Genomic DNA, 24456 nt, shown 5'->3' on the forward strand with positions numbered 1-24456 from the left:
TTATACTTCCTTCTTCACTGTCCCCAAACCCTCAGACTTCACTCTTAGTGAGAAATTCTCTGGGGTTAAGACTAGAAACCCTGTAAGCCTGCTCGGCCTACCTTTCAGGTTATTGTAAGGGCAAAGTAAATGAACAGTTCTTCAGGTGCTTTTCAAGATAGATGGGATAGATGCCAAGATAAATGCTGAGTGGAAAATGGGATATTTGGTGAACACAGATCTCACTCTTTCAATAAATACATTTATTTTCCACTTCAAGTCACTAAATCAACACTTACTAAGCACCGTTCATATAGAATAAAAAAAAAATGCTAGTGCTTTTTGATGAGAAAAAAAATCACAGAATTTTATAACAGGAAAACAAATGTTACTACATTGTGGACCCTATGCAGCCAAAATCCTCTTTACTAAATTGGAAAATGCTTTTCCTTTTCACTCTAGATGGGAATGAGCCAGGGTTGGAACAGTACAGCTGCATTAAACCCAGAACTCATTACCCAAGCTCATGTAATCAGTGCTGAGTCGTGTTGAATACTTCCCTGAAGTCTTATTTACATGAACTCTGCCTCCTTTTGTTTGGCTGCCAATATCTAAGCTCTTGGATTCATAATCCATATATCACATATGTTGAGATCTGAACTCCAAGAAAGCACCCAAAGAAAACATGAGGCCTGTGAAAGAATGGGGTTCCCAGAATTTCAGCCTATAGATCTTAACCAGACCCCGAGAATGCTGAATTCATAAGTAATTGTTTTAAAACAAACCAGGTACATTTATCCTTTGGTCAGGCTCCAAAGTGTTGATTTGATCTGTCAGGATGGTCTAAAATATGCATGATTATGTCTGAGAGAGCCAAAAGACCAGCAATCCTGTAACCATAACTCTGCGACTTTATTCACATGCTGGAAAGATTTGCTTCACATTGCATTTTCCAATTCCTTAAAAAAATTAATGGAAAAAGATTTTGCAGACTGGATCCCTGTGAGAAGAGGACATCTTTGGGCACTTTGGAAGAAGAGTTGTTCCTGAATGTCTGTGAAAACACCAAATACACTCACAACACTTCTGAGTCAAAAGAAAGGCTATGTGAGTCATTGTCTACAGAATTGCTCTTACATAAATATAATAAGGGTGAGGTACTATGTTAAAGGTGAGGTGAAGAAAACCTTACAATCTGTGTTGGGAGACGTTTGAAAATATGTCACCTGAAGTATATCATTAGACAATGAAAGAGACATGTCAATAAAAACCAGAGCTGACTCAGAAAATACCCCTGTGTCCAGATTTTTTTGGTTCTGTTGCTCTCCTTGTAGAGCTCCTGTCCCCTCCAGGTCTATCTCCCCCTTCTTTCATAAGATTCCCTGCACTCTATCCAAAGTTTGGCTACAAGTCTCAGTATCTGAGACTGATACTCCAACCAAGGACCATTCATGAAGATAATCTAGAACCCCTGCACAGATGTAGCCCATAGCAGCTAAGTCTTCAACTGGGTTCCCTAGTAATGGGAACAGGGACTGTCTCCTACATGAACTCAGTGGCCTGCCCTTTGATAATCTCCCCCTCAGGGGATTGCAGCCTTACCAGGCCAGAGGAAGACAATGCAGCCACTCCTGATGAGACCTGATAGACTAGGATCAGATGGAAGGGGAGGAGGACCTCCCCTATCAGTGGACTGGGGAGGGGCATGGGTAGAGAGAGGGAGGAAAGGTAGGATTGGGAGGGGATGAGGGAAGAGGGCTACAGGTGGGATACAAAGTGAATAAACTGTAATTAATAAAAATAAAATATATCTGAAAAAAAAAAGAAGAGCCGATAGTTTGTATAGATGAAAAAAAGAACAGAAAACTTGAGAGAGATGAAGGACTAGGTCTTGGTCTCAAATGATGGGATGGGGCTCGTCAGGTACAAAGAAAAGGATAAGAAACATATTTGAGAAAAGATGTGATGTAAGAAAAGATGAAGAGGTGGAAGGTGAAAGGTTATCAGTGCATTTAAAATAGGCATCACTAAGGTTCATAGTGTGTCCAAGACACTAGATGAGGTACCCCCTTAACCCCACACTAAGTCTTTGTAGAATGCACATTAATTAGGACAGACCACCTCACATACTGGATCCACAGGGCAGAAATCTCTGAAGTCATGTACAAATTCTCTGGACTAGTGGTTGTCAACCTTTCTGATGCTGAGACCCTTTAATACACTTCCTCCTGTTGTTATGACCCCAATCGTAAAATTATTTCATTACCACTTCATAACTATAATGTTGCTACTGTTACGAATCATAATATAAATCTCTGTGTTTTCTGATGATCATAGGCAACTCCTGTGTCAGGGTCATTTGACACCCCCAAATGGTTTGTGACCCACAGGCTGGAAACCACTGCTGTAACGGATGCACAAGATTGTATGTTTGGGCACAGACTAAAGCAACAGATTTTTAAATCACATCGGTTTTCAATTTTAAAATTTATGATTTGTACAGTTGTTACATATATAATGTATTGAATAGAAATAAGCTTATATAACTAAAAGTAAATATAGGTATGTTTTTATGAATGAGTGTTCTAATCCATTTGCTTACTACAGGACAATATCAAAAACAAACAAAACAAAACAAAACAAAAACCCTTCTGCATCTTTATTGTAATGTTGTGTGTGCTACACTGGAAGTATAAATTAGAACTCCAGGTTTGGAGAATATCTAGCTATTACAAGAAGGGTGAGGGAGAGAGGAGGGGCTGGTGAGAGAAGGCTGGTTGGGGACAAGGTGGGGGAGGTTTGGGACTGTTACAGGGAGCTCATGAGGCGCTTAGTCTCCTAAGAACAGATGGGTCTCACAATAGAATGTGCAGGAGCTGAAGCAGGCTCCCTTTCAGACAGGGGGTGGAGAGACTGTCATCAGGAGAAGATGTTTCTATCTCAAAACCACTGCAGGAATTTCAGCTGGGGAAGAATTAATGTGTACAGAGGCCGAGCTTGTCTGCCTTTTACAAGTTTGCTGATTCTAAACCAGGTATAAAGGTCTTACCCTTTACAGTAAGTTAAACATCGAAGGTTCCGAACTTTTTGTAGCTTATATCCACAAACTGTAATTTTTGCCGCTCAGAAAAGAAAACTTCCATTAAGAAACCATCTAAGGCTGAAATCCTCCAGCCTATTTCTTCCAAATTAGACACAGAAGGCACTGCCAAGGTTAAGTCAGCCTGCAGTCTACGAAAGCCCCCTTTACATTCCAGAACAAAGACCACAGATTCATTTTTCCTCCGCCATCATGTGTGGCTTAGCTGTTCTCCAGCGGGCTATCAAGTCCCTCATTTGCCTAGTTTCATCTGTGGATGAAAATCAGTTTGCAAGGTGCCACACCAAGGCCCGATGAAACAGTGAAACCTTCCTTCTGCTTCCACAACATATGAGAAGTTTGGGGATGAACCCTAGAGACAATTGGAGGGCCTGCGATGGAACTGTCATTCTAAGTCATTAGAGTTACACAACAGGGCTGCACCACTACACTCTTGGGTTTGGGGATATAAAAAAAAAATAAAATAAAAGTGTTTTATAGCTGCTAGTGGCTACTAATGCCTGAAACACATGCTACTCATTATAGAGTAACTTCAGTCAGAATCTACCAGCCTCATAACCACAACTCACATCCAGACCATCACACACACACACACACACACACACACACACACACACACTGCATTTCCTCTGCCTGGCAGTGGAATTCTGTTGACTGCTAGTGAGAAAATACAATTCCCCTTTGGAGAGTGTGAGCTAATTAGGGCGGTCCCAGTAAGGAAAAGATTAACGGACAGAAAACAAAAAACAAACAAACAAAAAAACTCCAAATAACTCTTTAGTGGTCTCTTGGGTTCTCAGTCTTCTAAAAAAAAAAAAAAAGGAAATAACCCCTCAGGTTAAAAAGATATTTGTAAATCCTTGTTCAGCATCTTGACAGGTAAAAGCGTTCTATTGCACACTCCAATCAGATCCTCCTCCATCATTTCACCATAGAGAGTCCTCTTGTGTCCTCGCTGGTTCCTGTAGGTATTTAAGTGCTTATGCTGGGCCAATTCCATTCTTCAATGTAAAACTGGCATGAGCCAGCAAGACAACACTGAGAAAAATACAAAACTAAAGTTCGGAGATGGATTAGATGTGCTTCAGACTGGTTGTCTAAAATGGAGCTGCAAAATTAGAGAAACCAGTACAGTGGTGGAATTTTGTGAAACAAACTGAACTACCATCTTTCAACTTTAGCCAGTTAGCATTCTCCGGACAGAAAAGCTATACGCTTATTTTTAAAATACAGAACAATAGGTAAATATGGAGATGCTTTTCTTACATTGTCCCTGGTGATGACATTTAGGAAAGCCATTCACTGTATCCCTCAATTTGAATGTTATCCTTAACTCCTTTATCCCTACCTGAAATTTCTTGAATGTCTTTTTTAAGTGATGGCATAGAAATCCATTATTGTGTTGCTATCACAGCTAGGCCACCCTAATGATGTGGTAGGGAACTAAACATTATATTTAGTCAAGTGTGTCTTCATCTGGAAAACCTGAGCTCTACGTTAGTGCCAACACAATAGAATGTGGCACTTTCCTGAATGAGGTACTGTGATTTCTAAAGTGCAACAACTATATAAGTTAGTTCACAACCACTGGCTACTTGAGAAGAGCCACAATTTACATGGGTGAACAGTTAGATGAATGAATTCATCAATGGGAATGAAAGCATATTTGAAAACCTTGCAAGATAGCCTGAATAGTTAACAGTGAGTACCCATAATCAATGACTCTGACTATTAACACGTTGCATTCAAAGCCTTTACTTTCTTTTAAATAGAAACCAATCTCTATTTTAAATTTAAAATATCTAGAAACTAGAATGGTTTAATTTTTCAAAACACTCTACCCAAACACCATAATAGGTGTAATTTTATTATAGCTAGGCCATAGACATGCATTTATGTTTGTATCTTTAGTGAAAATGTATAATATCCTTTAAGCTATGGGATGTAACAAAAACCCCAATGCACTTATTAATAGTGCGTGCATTTTGCCCATGGAATCCAGTGGCTGGAAATATCTTCAGACATAAAGTAGTTTAAGGTCACACCCAACATAGGAATTCTTAGTAAAACATCCTGCACAGACAGCTATCCTGTCTGTGTCCACTACTCACGATTAGGAAATCTCTCAGAAAGCAGTTCATTCGTAACAGAACAGCCCCAGTTGTTGTAAAACTTTCTTCTTTGTGTGTGTGTGTGTGTTAATTTTATTTATTAGTTACATTTTATTCACTTTGTATCCCCCCTGTGGTTCTCTCCCTCCTCCCGTCCCAATCCCTCTCTTCTTCCACCCTCTGCATGCATGCTCCTCCCCAAGTCCACTGATAGGGGAGGTCTTCTTTTCCTTCTTTCTGATCCTAGTCTATTAGGTCTCATCAGGAGTGGCTGCATTGTCTTCTTCTGTGGCCTGGTAATGCTGCTTCCCCCTCAGGGGGAGGTAATTAAAGAGCAGGCCAATCAGTTCATGTCAGAGACAGTCCCTGTTCCTATTACAATGGAACCCACTTGGATACTGAACCGCCATAGGCTACATCTGTGCAGGGGTCTTAGGTTATCTCCATGCATAGTCCTTGGTTGGAGTATCAGTCTCAGAAAAGACCTCTGTGCTCAGAGATTTTAGTTCTGTTGCTCTCCTTATGGAGTTCCTGTCCTCTCCAGATTTTACTGTTTCCCACTTCTTTCCTAAGATTCCCTGCACTCTGCCCAAAGTTTGCCCATAAGTCTGAGCATCTGTATTGGTAGTCTGCAGGGCAGAGCCTTTCAGAGGTCCTCTGTGTCAGGCTCCTGACTTGTTCCTTCTTTTCTCCTCCTTCTGATGTCCATCCTCTTTGCCTTTCTGGATAAGAATTGAGTATTTTAGCAAGAGTCCTCCCTCTTGATTAGTTTCTTTAGGTGTACAGATTTTAGTAGGTTTATCCTATATTTTATGTCTATATGAGTGAGTATATACCGTGTGTGTCTTTCTGCTTCTGGGATACCTCAAGAAGTTAAACAGCAAAAAAATCAAGTAATCCAGTTTAAAAATGGAGTACAAAGCTAAACAGAGAATTCTCAATAGAGGAATATCGAATGGCAAAGAAACACTTAAAGAAATGCTCAACCTCATTAGCCATCAGGGAAATGCAAATCAAAATGACCCTAAGATTTCATCTTACACCCATCAGAATGGCTAAGATCAAAAACTCAAGAGACAATACATGCTGGAGAGGTTGTGGAGAAAGGGGAACCCTCCTCCACCGCTGGTGGGAATGTAAACTCGTACAACCACTCTGGAAAGCAATCTGGTGCTTCCTCGGACAACTAGGAATACCGCTTCCTCAAGATCCAGTTATACCACTCCTAGGAATATACCCAAAAGAGTCTCAAGTACACAATAGGGACATTTGCTCAACCATGTTTGTAGCAGCCTTATTTGTAATAACCAGAAGCTGGAAACAGCCCAGATGCCCCTCAGTAGAGGAATGGAAGCACAAATTGTGGTATATCTATCCAATGGAATATTACTCAGCAATAAAAAACAAGGAAATCATGAGATTTGCAGGTAAATGGTGGAAACTGGAAAAGATCATCCTGAGTGAGGTATCCCAGAAGCAGAAAGATGCACACAGTATATACTCACTCATATAGACATAAAATATAGGATAAACCTACTAAAATCTTCACTGGCATAGAAACATACTGGTGGATCAATGGAATCAAATAGAAGACCCTGATATAAATCCACACACTTATGGACACCTGATTTTTGACAAAGATGCCAAAACCATTCAATGGAAAAAATACAGCATCTTCTACAAATGGTGCTGGTCTAACTGGATGTCTACATGTAAAAAAATACAAATAGATCTATACTTATCACCCTGCACAAAACTAAAGCCCAAGTGGATCAAAGACCTCAACATAAAACCAGACATACTAAACCCCTTAGAAGAAAAAGTGAGGAAGAGCCTTGAACTCATTGTCACAGTAGACAACTTCCTGAATAGAACACCAACAGCACAGGCTCTAAGAGCATCAATGAATAAATGGGACCTCATGAAACTGAAAAGCTTCTGTAAAGCAAAGGACACTGTTGTCAGAACAAAACAACAGCCTACAGATTGGGAAAGGATCTTCACCAACCCTATATCTGACAGAGGACTAATATCCAGTATATATAAAAAACTTTCTTCTTAAAGAGATGTGCCTGTCTATCAAGATATTAGCTCTCTAACAGTCTACTCCATCTGTAGAACTGCTTTGCAGGACACTTCTTTATATCTAATGATTCATTTCCTTTCAGTCTTCCTTCCTTTTCTCTTTGTTTGTTTAAGACAGGCTTGTCTCAGACTCACAATTGTCCTGCCTCAGGTTCCATGACTTTCAGGTCTTTACCACTTGATAGATGTCAAGTCAAGGACAAGAGGAAGAGTCCAAGAAGATTTCAGGTATCAAACCAATGGTATAAAAACCTTTGGAAGGCTTGGAAGAAAAGCAGCTTGTAACTCCTTAGAACTCAGCAGGGACAACAACAACGCTAGAACTCAAGTCAGTAAACTAAACTACAGAAGAAGTGATACAGGAGAACTCACGTGGCAGAAATATATGCAGAAAATCTCTTTGACTTCCACGGGACTTCAAATATAAGGCAGCACCTAATTAAAAATAATTAGTAAGAACCTACATAGGAGTCAGTAGTGCGCCATGGCTAAAAATGTCTGAGCAAATCTAGCTTGATAATAATAGAAATTAATTAATTTCCTGTATCTTGTGAGATATTCACTTTTTAATACAAAAAATAAACCATGGTCAAAACCCATCTTGGAACACTGCCTTAGAGGTTTTTGGACAGACTAACTGTGTCCATAACTGGTTAGCATAACAGAGGATCAGGGAATCCTATCAGATGTGAGACTGATCATGGTCAGAGAATAGACTATGCTGTAGAATGCAAGAGAGCTTCAGACTCTAAGGACTGTGTGTGTAGTGTGGAGCATCAAACCCAGGACCCTGTTTTGCAAAGAAAGAGCTCCAGCACCGAGACACACCCTCAAACTGGGAAAGGACATTTTAACACAGAGACATTGTGGCTGCTCCACTGAGCATGAGGAGATTTCAGGAGTCGGGTGTTCGGGCACTGTCATATATCCTTAATGGTAAAGATGTGGCTGAAGAAAAGCAAGCACTGGAAACAGAATTGGAAGTTTATTGAATGTCTGCTCCTTGGCAGCTGCTGAATTTCTAGCATTTATGCAGATTTCCATGCTATGCTATACCATAGGTTCCCCATCTAATTGGAAGTGGGTTGGACTAAAGAAACTTTAGCTCTGAGATTCTGAGATTCTTAGGTGCTTACTACTTTACTGTGCTCTGTCTGTAACACTGTTCAGAGTTGGGAGCATTGACAAATATAACTTTATAAAGCATATTGGGAGAGAGGTGCTTTATATAACATTTCATTCTTGAGTCAACAAGAATGAATGCCTATTATGTTTTGAGTAGGAAAGTGCCCCTTGAAGAATAGCCTATCTCAACGGGTTCCAACCTGTCATTACAACCATCCTTTAAAGTCGAGTACTTGGGCCAATTCAGAGTCACACAACCAATAAATAAGATGTCCGTATAATTTATCTTCCAATTCTGGACATTTCTGAAAGTGAAAAGGATGCTATTAATAACTGTGCCAGGGCAGTGTGTGTAAAAAGAGGGCTGCCTAGACAAATGAGGACAACCAGTCACCCTATTAATAAGTCTCCGTGGCAGAGGGAAACCTACGCTTTCTGAGAAAAAAATAAATCCTCTTTAAAGTTGAATGTGCAGGCTCAACACCCATGGCTTTGTCAGCCTGGCTTTTCTTTCTCCATTTCTGTGGAGAGTACTGCTGCCCCATTCCAGTACCCTATCACTCTTTATCAAGAAACTGGCACTTTATTCTTTGTTCATGGGACATGTTTTATAATTAACCAGCTCTAGTGGGAAAAACTCACCACACAGGACTTTAGTGCTACCGGTAAGGCTGTGGTCTGTTAGTGAGGATGGAGCCAACACCTAGAGAAAGAGGAACTGGGGATAAATTAAAGAGACACTCCCAGGATGCTTGGCTCTGTTTTCGGTTTACCTGGTGATCAACTGTGCATCGTGGTCTGTGTATCGTGGTCTCACGTTTCAGGTGATGCATTAATATCCATCCAATATCTTTTTATTTCTCACTTCAGCTACCTACAGTCACATTTAAGATCATCTGATTCAACTGAGTATTCAAGATGTAACGAAATGATTTAAATGTAAATGTAAAAGATGACTCTCTCAAAGCTTCTTCAAGTTTCCACGTTGACTCTGTTCCTTTGTTTGTTTGTTTCTTTCTCTTTTTTTTTTTTTTAGGAGAACAGGATATCTAAACTACTCTGACATCAATTTACTTGTGTTCCTTCTCACCCTAACTTTGAACAGCTGTTTGATAAACGCGTTCTTATCTTATTTCTGAGACCAGCCTCATCTGCATCACCAACTTGTGTGATGGTGCACCTTTCTTGATCTGTCAATCTCTTGTTTTGGTAACGTATTTATCATGGGGAGAAGGGAGAGAAGCTTGGTTGGGAAAATGGTTTCAAAAGATGGGGCTGTAGGCAAGCCGGTGGAGCATGTCCTTAATTAGTGATTGACAGGGGAAGGCCCAGCCCATTGTGGGTGGTGCTGCCCCTGGGCTGGTAGTCCTGGGTTCTATGAGAAAGCAGGCTGAACAAGCCATGGGATGCAAGCCAGTAAGCACCACCCCTCCATGGCTTCTTCCTCAGTTCCTGCCTCCAGATTCCTGCCCTGTTTGAGTTCCTATCCTGACTTCCTTCAATGAGGGACTGCGGTGAGAAAGTATAAGCCCAATAAACCCTTTCCTTCCCATCTTGGTTTTGGTCATGGTGTTCATCACAGCAATAGTAACCCTAAGTACTTTAGGACATGTTTGTTTAAAGGCAGGTTGACCTCTAGCAGAGGACTAGGGGATAAGAGAAAGAAAACAGAATGGAGAAAGTCCTGGGGAGAGGGAGGTGCTTTCTCAAGGTCAGGTCAGAGGAAAGCTGCAGAAGGGCAGCCTGTAATCTAATACAGTGGCTCTGCCCTGGAGATTTGTTTGGGTTCAGGTCCTAAGGAAGATCCAAGGCCGGGGACAGCCTTTCTGATAATACAGACAGGAAGCTCAAACCTTTTCTTTGACCTTGACACCTAACAATGAAGCTGGTCCGATTCCATTTTCATTCATGTTAATTTTTGAGTTTTCTTTTTAATTATATGTAAATTGTTTTTTTTTCATGATTGTCAAAAAATTTATGTGTATCGAAGTTAGGTTCAGGATCAGATTTCGTTTCCTTTCTGCTAAATCAACATATTTTGCTGAAATACATTGATCTATATTTTAGAAAAACAATAAGGCTGTTTTCTGTAAGCATCCCTTGTCCAGAGCAGAGCTACTGCAGTATCAAATGCCAGGCTCTGGATGTCATATTGAGTAAGTCTTAGACCCTGGGCCAAGCTACAATGATGACAGTGGAGACTTCACTACATTTTGAAGCTCTCTAGTATGCCTAGATTCTTGACTTTTCCCCTTGTCTCTAGGCCACCATTACCTGGTAACTGAAGGAAGCAAGGTCACATGTTTAGACTTTTTTCTTTTTTTTTGGGGGGGGAGGGGTTTATTGAAGCACGGTTTCTCTCTGTAGCCTTGGTTGTCCTGGACTTGATTTGTAGACCAGGCTGGCCTTAAACTCACAGAGATTCACTTGCCTCTGCCTCCCAGAGTTGCTGAAATTAAAGGCATGCACCATCACACCTGGTGCCTTGAAGCTGGTTTTCTAAGCAAGATTTCAGAGATGTTCAGCAAGACTTGGCTATGTGTAATGAGTTGGGCTTTTTCTTGCTGAGGACTCATTCCCCAATTTGTTCTCCAAGTCAAGAATAGTTAGGCCTTTGTCCCACCTGGTACTTGTTCTATCAAAGCACACATACTTGTTTTGTTCACATTATGCTCAGATGGTCTCTGCTGTGTTTAAATACCAGGTAGAACAGGTCAGAAAACACCGACTGCCCTTCAGCCACACTCTACAGTCAGACAGCTCTGGCACACCTCAGATGACCTGATCTAGACGACAGAAGTTCAATGCATCTACTTCATCCTTAACATTCTCCCAATCTACAAAAGCATGACTATACCCCTTGCCATCAAGAACACAGGCAGAGAAACAGCACAGACACTCACAGGGTGGAGTACATGTCTACTTTACACAACAGTCAGAGAAGGCATCTCCGGGAAGACAAAAACTAAACACCAGTCCTATAAACAGCCAGAAGGAGATGTTTCCGGGTTGGGGCTGGAAAGAGCAAAGGCCCCTAAGGCAGAAAACACTATGACACACTTTAAGCAACGTAAGGAGGAGAGCTGAAGTGAAGACTTCAAAAATACATAAAACAAGTTCAACTCAAGAGAAGTAACAGGAGAAATAGACAAATCCATAGTCACTGTTGGAGACTTAACAAAAAATTTCCATAGAACTTAGTGATTTATAACAGCAAGATGGGTTTCTGCAGGGGTGGTTGGAAGCATTGAGCTGAGTGGTTACATGAGAGTGGTTATGTGGGGGTTCCTCAGCGCACTGCCTTCTACACATCAAGGGGGACTGTCACCATTACTATCAGAGGTCTGCCTCAGGGTTTGAGGGTCCACAGTCCTGAACCCTCAGTTCCTCAATGTCTGTAAGCAAGAGCTTACCCATACTCTTGTCAGGGGGTATGACCCCCCTCAAGCAGTCAGGGGGGCTGCTTGAATGTCTGCAGACTCTGATCACTGGTCCCCAAGACTGACATATCTAAAAGAGAGCAATCCAAAATGAGTCTTTAGAAACTAACACATTGTCACTTTTGACAGATTCTTTTCATTAAAAGCAAGACAGAAAGTCCAGGTCCCATTCAAAGGGAGGAAAGGAGAAGCAGCAAAGAACCTGTAGCCATGACTTATAATCATGACAGCTGTGAGACTCTAAAGACATCCAAAACTATACAATAGGAAGGATTCACTTGAATCAAAAGGCAGGAGAGTTGGGCTGCAGACACAAATTTGAAGTCACCCACATAAATGGTATTAGTTGTCATGGCACTGGATGAAACCATTGGACTTTTTTTTAAGTTGGGGACCCAGCCCTGAGCTCTAGGATGTCTTTTAGAAAATAAAAGTTTGCTGAAGGAAAACAAGCCAACAAAGAGAAGTAGAGAACCATTGCCCCTGACATGGAAGAAACCGGGGGGGGGGGATGTCACTGAAACACAGAAACAAATGCTTTAGCAATAACGAATAATACAATAAACGGAATGCTTGATAGTATTACTGAACATCTTCTCTTGCTCAGGGTCTTGTTCTAAGTGCTTCACACACATTAGTGTGTCCTGATACATGAAGTAAGGAATTTGATTCCCTGTTTATACTTGGAGAAATTCAAAGAGAGTCAAACAGTCACCGAGCTATGGGAATAGAATAGATGCAGACTAACCTGAGGCCCATTTAATCCCACTCTCCCTCTAGTCCATGTATGCAGCGAAGGCCTTTAAAATTCATCCAGCAAATACTAATCAGATGGCGGGTACCACTGAGGCATCAAAGGCTTCTGTGGTGACTAAAATACTCAGAATGAAATCTCTGCCCTGCAGAGTGTATCTTCTAGTGAAAGAGATGAATAGGATGATGAATACATGAAGTATATTCAATGCAAAAGAGTGGTAAATTGGTAAACTATAGAGCAGAGAGAGATCAGAAAGGAAGTGTGTGTGGAGTAGTCTGGGAGTGATTTTGGAGAGACCACTTAGGAAAAAAATTAAAAAAAGACTTAGTAAAAAACTTCAAGTGAGGAATGAGCCAACTAGCACCATACAGATACCAGGGGTGGGGGAGGGGGGACGGGGCATTCCAGGCAGAAACAAAGCTAATTTAAAAGGCTCTGGGCAAGAATGTACACTGGGAAAGATTAATAAGAAGGCTACAAAGTGGTCAGAGAGAAACCAGAAAAGAGTGTCTTGAGAGGAGAGAGAGAACAGGGGTAGAACAGATAGGGTCTCTTTGGCAAGCCGAGGGTGAACCCTGACTTTTATCCCAAGTCAGACAGAGGAACGTTGGGGAGTTTTTGAGGCAGGAGAGCACATGTTCTGACTTAGGTGTTGAGCTGCTCATTTGGCTGCCGTCGTAGCTGCAGGCTGGAGCAGGAGGCCAGAACAGTAGCCAGACCATCTAGGAAGCTACTACAATAATCTAGGCAGTAGCTGTCAGTGAGTTGGCACAGTGTTAACAGTGAGCTGACAAGGGAGACTGGGTCCTGGAAGTATTCTGAAGTGTAAGCCAATGGAATGCGCTGATGCACTGGATACAGGCCCTGGGAGAGGAAGGGAAGTCAAGCTCCACCAAAGGCTTTGGACACTGGGAACAATCAGAGCATGTCACATCAAACTTACGGTCTTGAGACCAGATGAGGCCACCAACAAAGCGAGTGTAAAAAGCAAACAGCTGAGGTCAATGTTCTAAGCTCAGTGTGACTCCGGTATCTAAGGCTGGGGTTGCAAATAAGAATCAGAAAGGGGATCTGACAGGCTACCAGAGAGACAGCTGAGAAAGGAGGCAAGGGTGAGGTCCAGGGTGCCAGGCGAAACAAGGAGTTCAAGAAGAGAGCGTGAACAAATGCTCAAGGGAAGCGAGAACTTCCCTTGAACTCCTTAGCGGCTATTCATTGACCTTGATAAGAATACCTTCTTGGCTGACTGGTGGAAATGCCTGACCAGAAAGGATTGAAGAGAAAATGAAGAATATGATTAGAGGTGACAAAAATAGGTATAGGTTCTAAAAACTTGACAGAGAAGGAGAAGAGCAATGGGGGATTGTCAGGAAAAGAAAAGTCAAGGTTCATTTGGTTGTTGCTGTATTAATGGGTTTTGGGTTTTTTTTGTTTGTTAGTCTTTGTCTGTTTTTTGTTTTGTTTTGTTTTTTGAGTCAGGATCTTACGTTGCCCAGGCTAGCCTCCAATTTTCTATGTAGCTGATGCTGGCACTGGCTCAGTAGGAAGAGAGAGTGTAGACTTAAACTACTGGTTCCAATGTTACTGTTAATCCAGGTCAGAAATCATGTATGTGTGGAGGAAATAGTCCTCTCTCAAAGGTAACCATGTCTGTAGGCTCAGATCTGCCCAGTAGGAAGGAAAGAAGGAAGGAAGGGAGAGAGAGAGAGAGAGAGAAAGGAAAGGGGAGGAGGGAGAGAGGGAGGAAGGGAGAGAAGGAGGGAAAGAGGGGCCATGCATCAGGGAAAGAGGAAGGGGGTGCCTGGTCTCTGAAGCACAGGGGTCTAAAGACACAGAGTGCGTGGCAGAGTTTAGATGCTGAGCTGATGCCCAGAAGTACGGACGTGAGTCACCTTTAGGGAAGGCCACGGGAAGGCCAGATGTTCTGCTCTGAGAGTTTCTCTTCTATTTTTAAAACATGCATATATGTGGCATGTGTGCACCACATGTATGCAGGTACTCACATGGGCCAGACGCGGATGTGGGAGCCCCTGCAGTTGGAATGAGCTACCCTACTTGAGTCCTGGGGACTGAGCTTGGGTCCTCTGGATGAGCAGGAAGCACTTTTAACCACAGATCCATTTCTTCAGCCTCTACAGTTATTTTGTGATGAGAATGCTTAAAACTTATTTCCCAGTCACTGGCAAGAGTACAGTGTATCTCCTTATTATTAACCATAGTCACCGTGACATACAGTCAATCCCTTTTATTCATTTCTCCTGTCTAAATGAACATTTTTGTCCTCTTCCCCACTTAACCAATGTCCAGACCCCGATGACCACCATTCCACTCTCTGCTTTTACAAATCTGTTTTCACTTTTAGCAGTAAGACCACATGAAATTCCACACCTGGCTTATTTTACTCAACTTTATAATCTTCAGATTCATCCATGCTGTCCCAAAGGACTTGAAGGATATTTCCCTGTTTTGTTTTGTTTTGGTTTTTTTAGGCTGAATAATATTCCATCATGTGTATATATAACACATACTCTTTATCCATTCATCCAGTGTTGGATACTTCGATTTTATATCTTGTCTCTTTTGAACAATGTAAAAAAAATGAGATAGAAGTATATCTTTTTGATGTACTGATTTAATTTCCTTTTGGTGTGTACCCAGTGTTTGGCTGGATTCTGTTTTCTTAATAATGACAAGATGTGGTTATCACTCAGGGAGAGGAGGAATTTGGAACCCAGAAAGACTGACTAAAAACAACCCAATTTCATCGGTGAAGCAAATGTTCAACATGGAAACATCGCAGACTCCCTGGTCTTCATTAGCTACCATTTTGAGTTTCCTTCTAGAAGTTAACTTACAATAAGTCTATCGAACTCTGTAAACTTCTTCTCCAAACACTAAGACAGTGCAAGTGGGTGACAGAGAAGACCCGGCCTACTGTCTACCTCCATAGAAGCAACTCAGCTTTACAACTACAAAAAGTGGCAACTACAAATGAGAAGCCAGCGGTGACACTGGACACTGTGTTATTCCTGCTGCTGATCTTTTTAAGTGAGTTTCTATTTTAAGAGCCTGGATGTCAATACTGTTTAATTTAATCAGCTTCTCATAGGTTAAGAAGGAAATTGAAAAATCCAAGTGAGGGCAGAGATGTATCATCATCATAAGTGTTACAGAGCAGAGGACAGCTTATCTATCCATCCTGAAAGTCAGATGTGACCGAGTAGGACAGTCCTTTAGCCTTCCTGATTTATTTGGATCTTATCGAGATCTGCTCACTGTTATTTGGGGAGCTCTCCCAGAATGATAATTTGCCAGTTTGATAGAGGGGCCACAGAGTCATCCCTGTTGGCTCTGACAAGGTCATTTTAGAAGCACTAGTTGAGAATTCAGTGAATTCTAACCCTCTCACATAGGCATATAAGACCTGGTATGCTCAGGCGTCAGGATATGTTCCCCAGGCCCATTTCCTGATATTCTACTTTCAGAGACTGTAGAATAATGGGACTTGTAGAGTTTTTGATGATTCATGTTTCTAAAGAAATAGCCCAGTTTCACCTGGAATTGTATTTCTTTTCTTGTCTACCTGGAAATAACTCTTCCTTCAAGCTTCCGCAGACACTTAAGCTTTCTTGGATTTTCTGCATACCCATCTACACTATACACTCAGCTGTCTGAGTATGTCATGATTTCTGCCATCATCTACAACAGTAACACTTGGGGCCTAGGTCTAATTTGTGTCCCACCACTTAGCATGATGCCTTATGGATGATAAGCGCTAAGGCTGGAGAAACAGCACCACCAGATCCAATGTGGAAGGAAAATTACACACCTAAAAAAGCAAACGCTTCTTTTCTTCGCGATCAAACCTCAGCCCTTCCCCAAATCCATAGAGCATTGTGGGCATTAGAAGACTAACATGGTTAAGTTTAGATTTTAAACTTAGCACCACTGTGCCTCTCTCAAGAGCCCCTTTCTGCCTCAGTTTCCTCTTGCTGACTGATGCTATACAAGTGTGGTGTGCTCACCGAGGTGCCCAGTGTGTGGAGAATCAGACCCAAGCCCTGTTGCCACCATGATGGTTGTCTCCGCATGCTAGATCCTCACCAACTATGCTATGTCTGGCACTTGTCTGGAGATCTTAAGCATTTCAGCTTCCGTATGTGCCTCATGTTCCCCTCAGTTGCCTCCTAGCATATGGCCTCCTCTAGACGTCTGCTCCTTCAAGGGAAGGAGCATGGCACTTCTGTTGCAACCTCGCTCTCCCCTTACCCCCTGCCTACATTAGGGAGTTTCCATGTCTCTGAGGGTTCCTTGTGGCTGTGTGTTATATCTGATGAGTCTGCCTCTATTCGCTCCAGATAGAGAGAGCAACAACGAGCAAAGAAACAATTCTGCTCGAGTCTGGCTTGGCAAAACAGTGAGTTTATTGGGGTTATTCACGGAGCCACTGAATGGATCTGTATTGTCCTAGGACCCCCAAGAGCAAGTTCTTGGCACAAAGGAGATTTATTTGCCCCGGAGGGACAAAGGGTCAGGGAATAAGAGACAAAGACAAGAGATAGAGGACTAGGGAACAGTAGAGGAGAATGAGGGAGAAGTAGGAAGGGTGTTTGTCCTGGAGGGGGACAAAGCACAGTCTCTGGTGAGAGAGAAGGCAAGTGTGGCACATAGATGTCAGTTTTTAGAGGTAAAGAAATAAACCCTGTATTAGGGTGAGGTGTTTAATTTTATGAGGCCTGTTAATTAGGTGAGCCAAAGGGGGCTTTTGATTGTTAGACTTCAATATTTTGATTGCTGGATCTTGATAGTCAGCCTCAAGAGAAAGAAGTGGCCAAACAAAAAATAGACCTTGGGGGCTAGCTTTAGAAATATAATCTAATGTTTATTTTGTTTGTTTGTTTGTTTGTTAGCAAGGCAGAGGGAATGGGGAGGGGGGAGAAGGGTAAGGCCTTCCAGAGCCATGTTTACCATGCTTAGACTAGCTTGGGTCCCTTCAGGCCTGTGCAACTTAAAGGCAGTAGCATCACTGAAAAGCCCACCCCAGCATGGTGACAGATCACAAACCTGAGAACCCAGAGCACACTGCATAGCCTATCGGCAGCTCAGCAGGCTGGAGACTCTCTTTTCCTGGCAACTCAGTTGCTCTAAACCTCTCCCAGGAAGCTTGTCTGGTTTCTGCTTCTTCCAGACAGTTGGTTAGTAAAGCAGAGTCTTCTTTGCTGCTTGGCTGTTCTTCTCTAAGAAGGACTCTCAGCTTCCACTGCTCCATCTGGCAGGGTGAGGTCCACTCACTTGGTCAGTTTCAGGGACTTCCTGAAGCTATTTTGAGTGATTTACCTTTCAGGAGCTTCCTGCAGGATGGGATTTTTTTCAGTCTTGGAGGACACAAAACAGTTTTAAACCATCAATGGCCATATCATGCATAGAGGTCCACCTTGTCATACTCAGAACTGCTTCATCTGTTACCTTTTGCAGCATTTCCTCTAGACACTATATTCTTCTAAAGGGTCCTCCTGCTGTCTGCGCATGAGGTGCAACCTTTCCTTTCTCTTGCACTGAATCTGTTGCCATTTCTGATCTCAACTCCACACCCAGCTTCTATAGCTCCCTTGAGACCTGTCTCAATGAGTTGCAGTTTGCCTTTATTTCCATTTCCGGCTCCAGAGGTCACCTACTGTTTGCTATGTGCCTTTTCACTGGAAGGTAACTGCTGATCTTACTACAGCTGATGAGGGAGTCTGTTGGCCCAGTGGAATTCCTTGAGATGCTTTTCTTCCATGGGATCTCATACATGCATGCATTAGATTTTACTACAATTTGCTAGCTTTAACCAAAGCCATCCAAACAGCCCAACCATTTCCTGCTAGCTGACTCTCTGAAGAGAAAGCATTCCAGATGGAGTGGACAGTAGCTCAACAAGTGAAACCATTGGCTTTTTATTCAAATGAACTTTCCAAGCTGAACTTCAGACTTATGTAATATTTTGCCTAGGGCTTTTTATGTATTACTAGCAGATAATTTGGAGAAATTAAATGGCTCTGTAGTAGACACAAATATGAGAGTATAGCATTCTGAATGTGCAACTGTTCCCCAAGAACTTAATTAGAAACGTCCATTGCCTCCCATTCATTTAAACTCTCATTCAGTTGAAGTGGTATATTTTAGGGGAGAGGTGTGGAGAGAGAGACTGCGGGTAAACAAATTCCTCTGAGACCATGGGTATCACAATCCTTGGAACATTTTCTTCAGCATCATTCACTGTATTCATGCTATGTGTAAATGACTTTTCCTTGATTTTTGCTCTCATAGTCGTCTATGGAAGTGTGTGGGGGGTCCTATGAAATCAGTTTATACATACTACTATGCTCCTCTTCTAGGATACACACACACACACACACACACACACACACAGACACACACATATATGTATCACATTTCTAGACCTAGGACCACTGTAACCTGATGATGATCCTTCTGTTACTAAAGGTTCGTGTCCTTCAGAAAGAAGGGGGATGGATGGCTTCTTCTATATCCTAAGGAAAGATATCACACAAGGTGACTGCACAAATCATGTTAAGTGGATATGGGAAAAGGACGGGAGGCTGAGGGGAAAGAAATCATGGTTTACAAGTCTTCTGAGAGATGATTCATTCAACAGTCATGGTTCTCCTTCTCCATACTTAAAAAGCAACAGAGCCAAAACGGTCTGAATTCTCTTCCCCCCCCAGCCAAGAGCGCTATGCAGACAATTGAGAAGTGATGGCGAGAGAGGGACTTCCTCCCTCCTGAGGCATCAACCTGAAGCCCCCTGGAGACTGGAGTAGAGGTCCTCTACACATCTGCATTCCAGCAACCCACTCCCACATTTAAGCTGCTGTTCCCACAAGAGTCTGGCCCTAAATATAGCTCCTGCAATTCCTCCTGACAGAAGGCTCCTGCTGCCCGAGAACTGAATCTTCCTTTCGTATACTCCTAATATGGTCAGCAGCGCAGCCTGCAGCCTGGCAGCCAGGGATGAGTCTCCACACCACCCAAGCTTAACCCTTCAGTGGTGGACAAAAGGGAGGCCAGACTGACCAGGAGTCACCGCAGACGCTCTGTGCCACGTGAAAATAAACCAAAAGGCTGTGGTCTAAACAAGGTCCAGCCTGCTTTTCAGATGGACACATCCGCAGTGGTCAGCGTTCCACCAAGGGAGTGGGGCAAAGATGGAGTGCTTGACACCCTCATCCCCAGTTCACTGGCATGAAATGGGAAATGGAAAAGAGGCAGGGAAACACACATGATTTATGCTTTCAGAAACAGGGTTGGCGAGTGACAAGGATGTGCCACCCTCTCTGCTATGCATCTGCTTTGCAAAAAAAGCTGCTGTCCAGGACACAGGGGAAAACATGTCCTTGCAAGTTTTCTCCAGTAGAGCAGGCAGGGTGCAGAAAATGGGTGCAGCTGAAGCGGGCTTCCAGTGTTCATCTGATACTAGCAGCCAAACCAAAGCTTAGAACCACTCTGCTTTTCAAAAAGCCCATCACAAGCCGTGAGGCTGAGATCCTGAGAGTAATAAGGAGAAGCCAGCCAGTGGTTAGGCAATCAATGCCCCTAATAACTCACTACCATTAGGGTGAAATACTAAAAGCCTCTCAGGCAGGTCCTGGGCACTAAGGTTCTCAGGACAACATGTTTTTCTCTGAGAATGCTGTGTACAAGAAGATGTGTAATTTCAGCATGGCATGTTCAACACACTGGCTATTCTAAGCACCCTGCTGCCTCCCACAGTTCTGTATGTGTCTGTAGGAAGATGGGAAGGTAAAGACTCAGAATCAGGGACTGATTCCCACACGGGTTCAATGAGGGAATTCTCAAATATGGCACTGGCTGGTACTGCTTTGCATAGCAGACCAACAGTACTGAGCCTGTTTCCTTTCTGGAAAGGCTTTTATTATTTAAAAGAAATGCTTTCCTTTTTTTCCCCCCAAAAGTCACAGTCTCCTACAAACACATGGAAGAAGGTTCTAAATTAGAGGTCAGATTAAGGCTGGAATTATTTGTGACAAATGCTATGGACTCAAACTGTGCTAGCCACCATCTCCTAAGCGAAGGCCTGTTGGACAGTGATGTTCCTCGTTGTCTGGCCTTGCTGTGTGATCCCACCTAGGTGTTTTTTGTTCCATTTCATCCCACCTTGCTAAGGAGCCAAGGACCAAACCCTGTGTGTTCACAGGGTTTTAAGGGATAGAGTCTTGGATTGCAGACTGTTATCCTCTGATGAAGGCTGACACAGGGACAGCTTCTCCCCACACACAGAAAAGGCACCTCATGGCATTGCCTAGGTAGAGAGTAAGGAAAAAATACAACAACCTATATCATTGGTATCATTTTCTTGTGGCCTTGGCCTCTCTCCATCCTCTGCACCTTCCCTGTTCTCTTTCTTCTTGCTGGAAAACTATGCCTAGCCCTTCTAGGCCATATCCTGCATAAATCTCTTTAAGCTGTAGAAAGGGATGGGCAAATTAGCTCTCTTTCCCAACACTCTTATTCTCATATCTTTTTTCTTTTTAATCGTTGATGTTATATAAACTCATAAATAATATCATCATACCTCCTCTGTCTAAGGATTCCTATTTCTGTGATAAAATACCAACCAAAAGCAACTTAGGGAGGAGAGTGTTTATTTGTCTTATGTATCCTGGGTCACAGCTCACTGAGAGAAAGCAAAGCAGGAATGCAAGCAAAGTGCCTGAGGAGGCGGGTAGGGGTGGACTGGAGCAGAAGCCATGGAGGAGAGAGACTTACTGCTCACAGGACGGAAAGAAATCAGGTGATGGTGATGAGAAGGAAAATACCTGCAACAGAGACATGATTTTTATGGTAGATGTAGACCCTTCCAAGAGAGGCACAGTGTAGGCCTACAAGTACAAGGATCCTGGCATAAGAGCTATTTTAGGATGTTTAAGGGACAGGTTCAGAACTGTCACATGCCATTTTCGCTAACAGTCCATTTCCAGGTCTGATGTCTGAAGTGGACGAAACTCGCTTGACTTTGCTGACTTGCATTTCTTGTGCAAATGTGTAACCTGTAGTCTGGCTCCTCGGCCAGCGCCGTCATCCCTCACACTTGGGTTAATTCATCCAGCAAAGTTGGTAGCAGAGACTGTTGGCTTTCTCAGATAAGACTGGGGTGACTAGCCAGCATTAGTCAAGTGAAGAGGAGTATGATGAAAGAGGTCAGGGTGGGGCGTGTCGGGAAGGAGACACAAAGGTTGGAACACTTACTCTGATGGCAAAGGGGAAGAACAACGGATAACCGGCTTTGCAGCAAAGCGGCCGTGATGCAGATACGCAGACACCTGTCAGGGCTTGTGTGTAATCTGACCAACTGGAAGGCTCTTCCATTTCTGGCCTCTCAAACTTTGAAAATTCTGCAACCCAAGCATTTGAATTCTGATTGGAGTTGACCTGCACTGAGGAATACCAGATAGAAGCACAATCTTCTTTCCCCTCTGGGTCAGAAACCAGACAGGGCTTTCCCCTCTGGTTGTATCCAAGAAAGGCAGCAAGCAGTTTCTTCCCCAACCCAGCTGCATGGGTTGATGCTCAGCTTCAGGGAAGACCTGTGCATTACTTATCTTTCTTGTTACTATGACCAAATACTTGACAAGAAGCAATTTACAGAATTAAGTCTTTCAGTCTGAGGAGCTCACTCTACCACGGGAGGAGAGGCATGACATGAGTTCAGGAGACTGGATGCTAACACTGTATTTATAACCAGGAATCAAAGAGTGAACAGGAAGTGAGGGTAAGTTACAAAATCTCAAGGCTTAGCCCCCAGTGACCCACTTCCTCCACCTATGAAAGTGCCACAACCTTCCCAAACTTGGTACTAGGTACCAAGCATTCAAACGCATGGATCTCTCGGGACATTTCACATTCAAATGGCCATATTCTACACCTGGCTTCCACAGGCTCATGGCCATCTCATGGCACCGAAAACATTCACTGAGACTTCAGAAACCCTTGTAGTCCTCAACAGTCCCAGCAGCGCACAAAAACAAGAAGTCTCTTAAGAGACAAAAGAGATCTCTGAACTGCAGCCCACCTGTAAAACCAATAACAGATGACATGCTTTGAACATACAATGGCATGAAGCAAATACTTCTTTTCTGAAAGAGAGGAAAAGAACAAAAAACGATCGAACCAAAGTAAGACCAAAACCCAGCAAAACAAACACCGAACTCCACAGCTCCACGTCTGGCATCTGGTGATGGAATTGCCTGGGTCCCTCAGGCTTAGCTAGCTCTATCCCCCTGGCTCTGGCACATAAAACCTCTCATTGAAGCCCTCTCTTCTCCGTGCTTTTCCTTAGCGGTCATGCCACTGAAAGATCCAACGTTGTAGGTTTCCTGTGTGCATTAGTCTTCACCTTCATTATTTTTGGATTCAGCCTCACTGAGGTTCTCAGGACATGAGGATCTGCAGCCAGATTCTCTGCCAAACTGTAGCAAGCATGGCCTCGGACCGTGGCCTCTGATAAACTCCTTGTTCCCCTCTGAAACCTCATGAACCAGTCCTCTACGTTTCTTTGGACATCCTGGTCTTTCAGTCTCCCACCAGTATGGCCTACTAAGCTCTGTTCACAGCATTCTCAGGCTTTTCTGACCCAGAGTTCTCAGCTCTTCCACATTCCTTCTACAAAACACCTCCCCAAACCCAAGAACCCCACAGTTAGGTGTATCACAGCAATAGCCCCACTTCTCAGTACTTTTTTATCATTATTTTTCTCATTGCTATGACCAAGTACCTGACAAAAAAAAATGAAAAAACAAATGCTTTAAGGGGTGAAAGGTCTATTCTAGATTAGGATTTGAGGAGATCATCCCATCATGGTGGGAAAGGCCTGGAGGCAAGAGAAGGAGGCCAGGTGGACACACCATATCCCCCCTCGGGAAACAGAGAACAGACAGGAAGTGGCACCAGGCTGTAAAGCCTTTTGACTCAGCCTCAGACACTCCTCCAGGGAGGAGCCACCCCCAAAAGGTGTCGCAATCTTCCTAAAGAGTCCCATCGTCTTAGAATCAGATGTTCAAGGGCATGACCTTAACAGGGGACATTTCACATTCAAACCATAGTAACCTGTGACCTTAGCTTTGGAACCACGTGCCAGGTTCGAAGCATACTCCAAGGAAACAAAACTAGTAGCGACAAGCGAGTTTCCTGCTTTAGACAGCAGATCTGAAAATAGATAAATAATAAAACCATATGAATAATTATTTAGATAAATAGGCTGCCTGCAATACTTCCAGAATACTGAATTATTTTATATTAAAATAATGTAATGTTTATATCAAAATAAAAACATGTGCATATGCAACACACCGATTTCCTTAGCAGTCCATTGCTTTAACTTTCTTTCCTCTGGTTCTGACTATTATCTTGATGGGTTTGCGGTGTTCTATCTGGTGCCATATACGACCAGGTTCTATCACGACCCTGTGGGGAAAAAATAACTACACTGGCATCTCACTTGCTTGAGTCTACTCAACTTTCAATGGCGGAGAAGTTGAAGGAAAAGTAGAGCAACTATTTAATTTGGAATGTGCTGAAGTTCTATTTCTGTAGTAGAGACTGTTTCTCCGGGACTCAACACCTAAACCTTCACGAGCTCCACTTGAAACATAACATAATTCTTATGTCCTAGCACAGCCTTAAGGGTCTTGAAAAGCATCACTTAATATTCATGAGGTTTCTTTCATGTGCATCTTTCTTAGTCTTGGGCTACTGAGAGGGTTAGTCAAAGGTTCTTAGAAAGCACTCATGTTCAACAGAAGCATAAATCTCAAGTCTAATTATCGATGCTTTTCTGCG

This window comes from Meriones unguiculatus, chromosome 2 (genome assembly GCF_030254825.1).
Source record: "Meriones unguiculatus strain TT.TT164.6M chromosome 2, Bangor_MerUng_6.1, whole genome shotgun sequence".
Taxonomy (NCBI): domain Eukaryota; kingdom Metazoa; phylum Chordata; class Mammalia; order Rodentia; family Muridae; genus Meriones; species Meriones unguiculatus.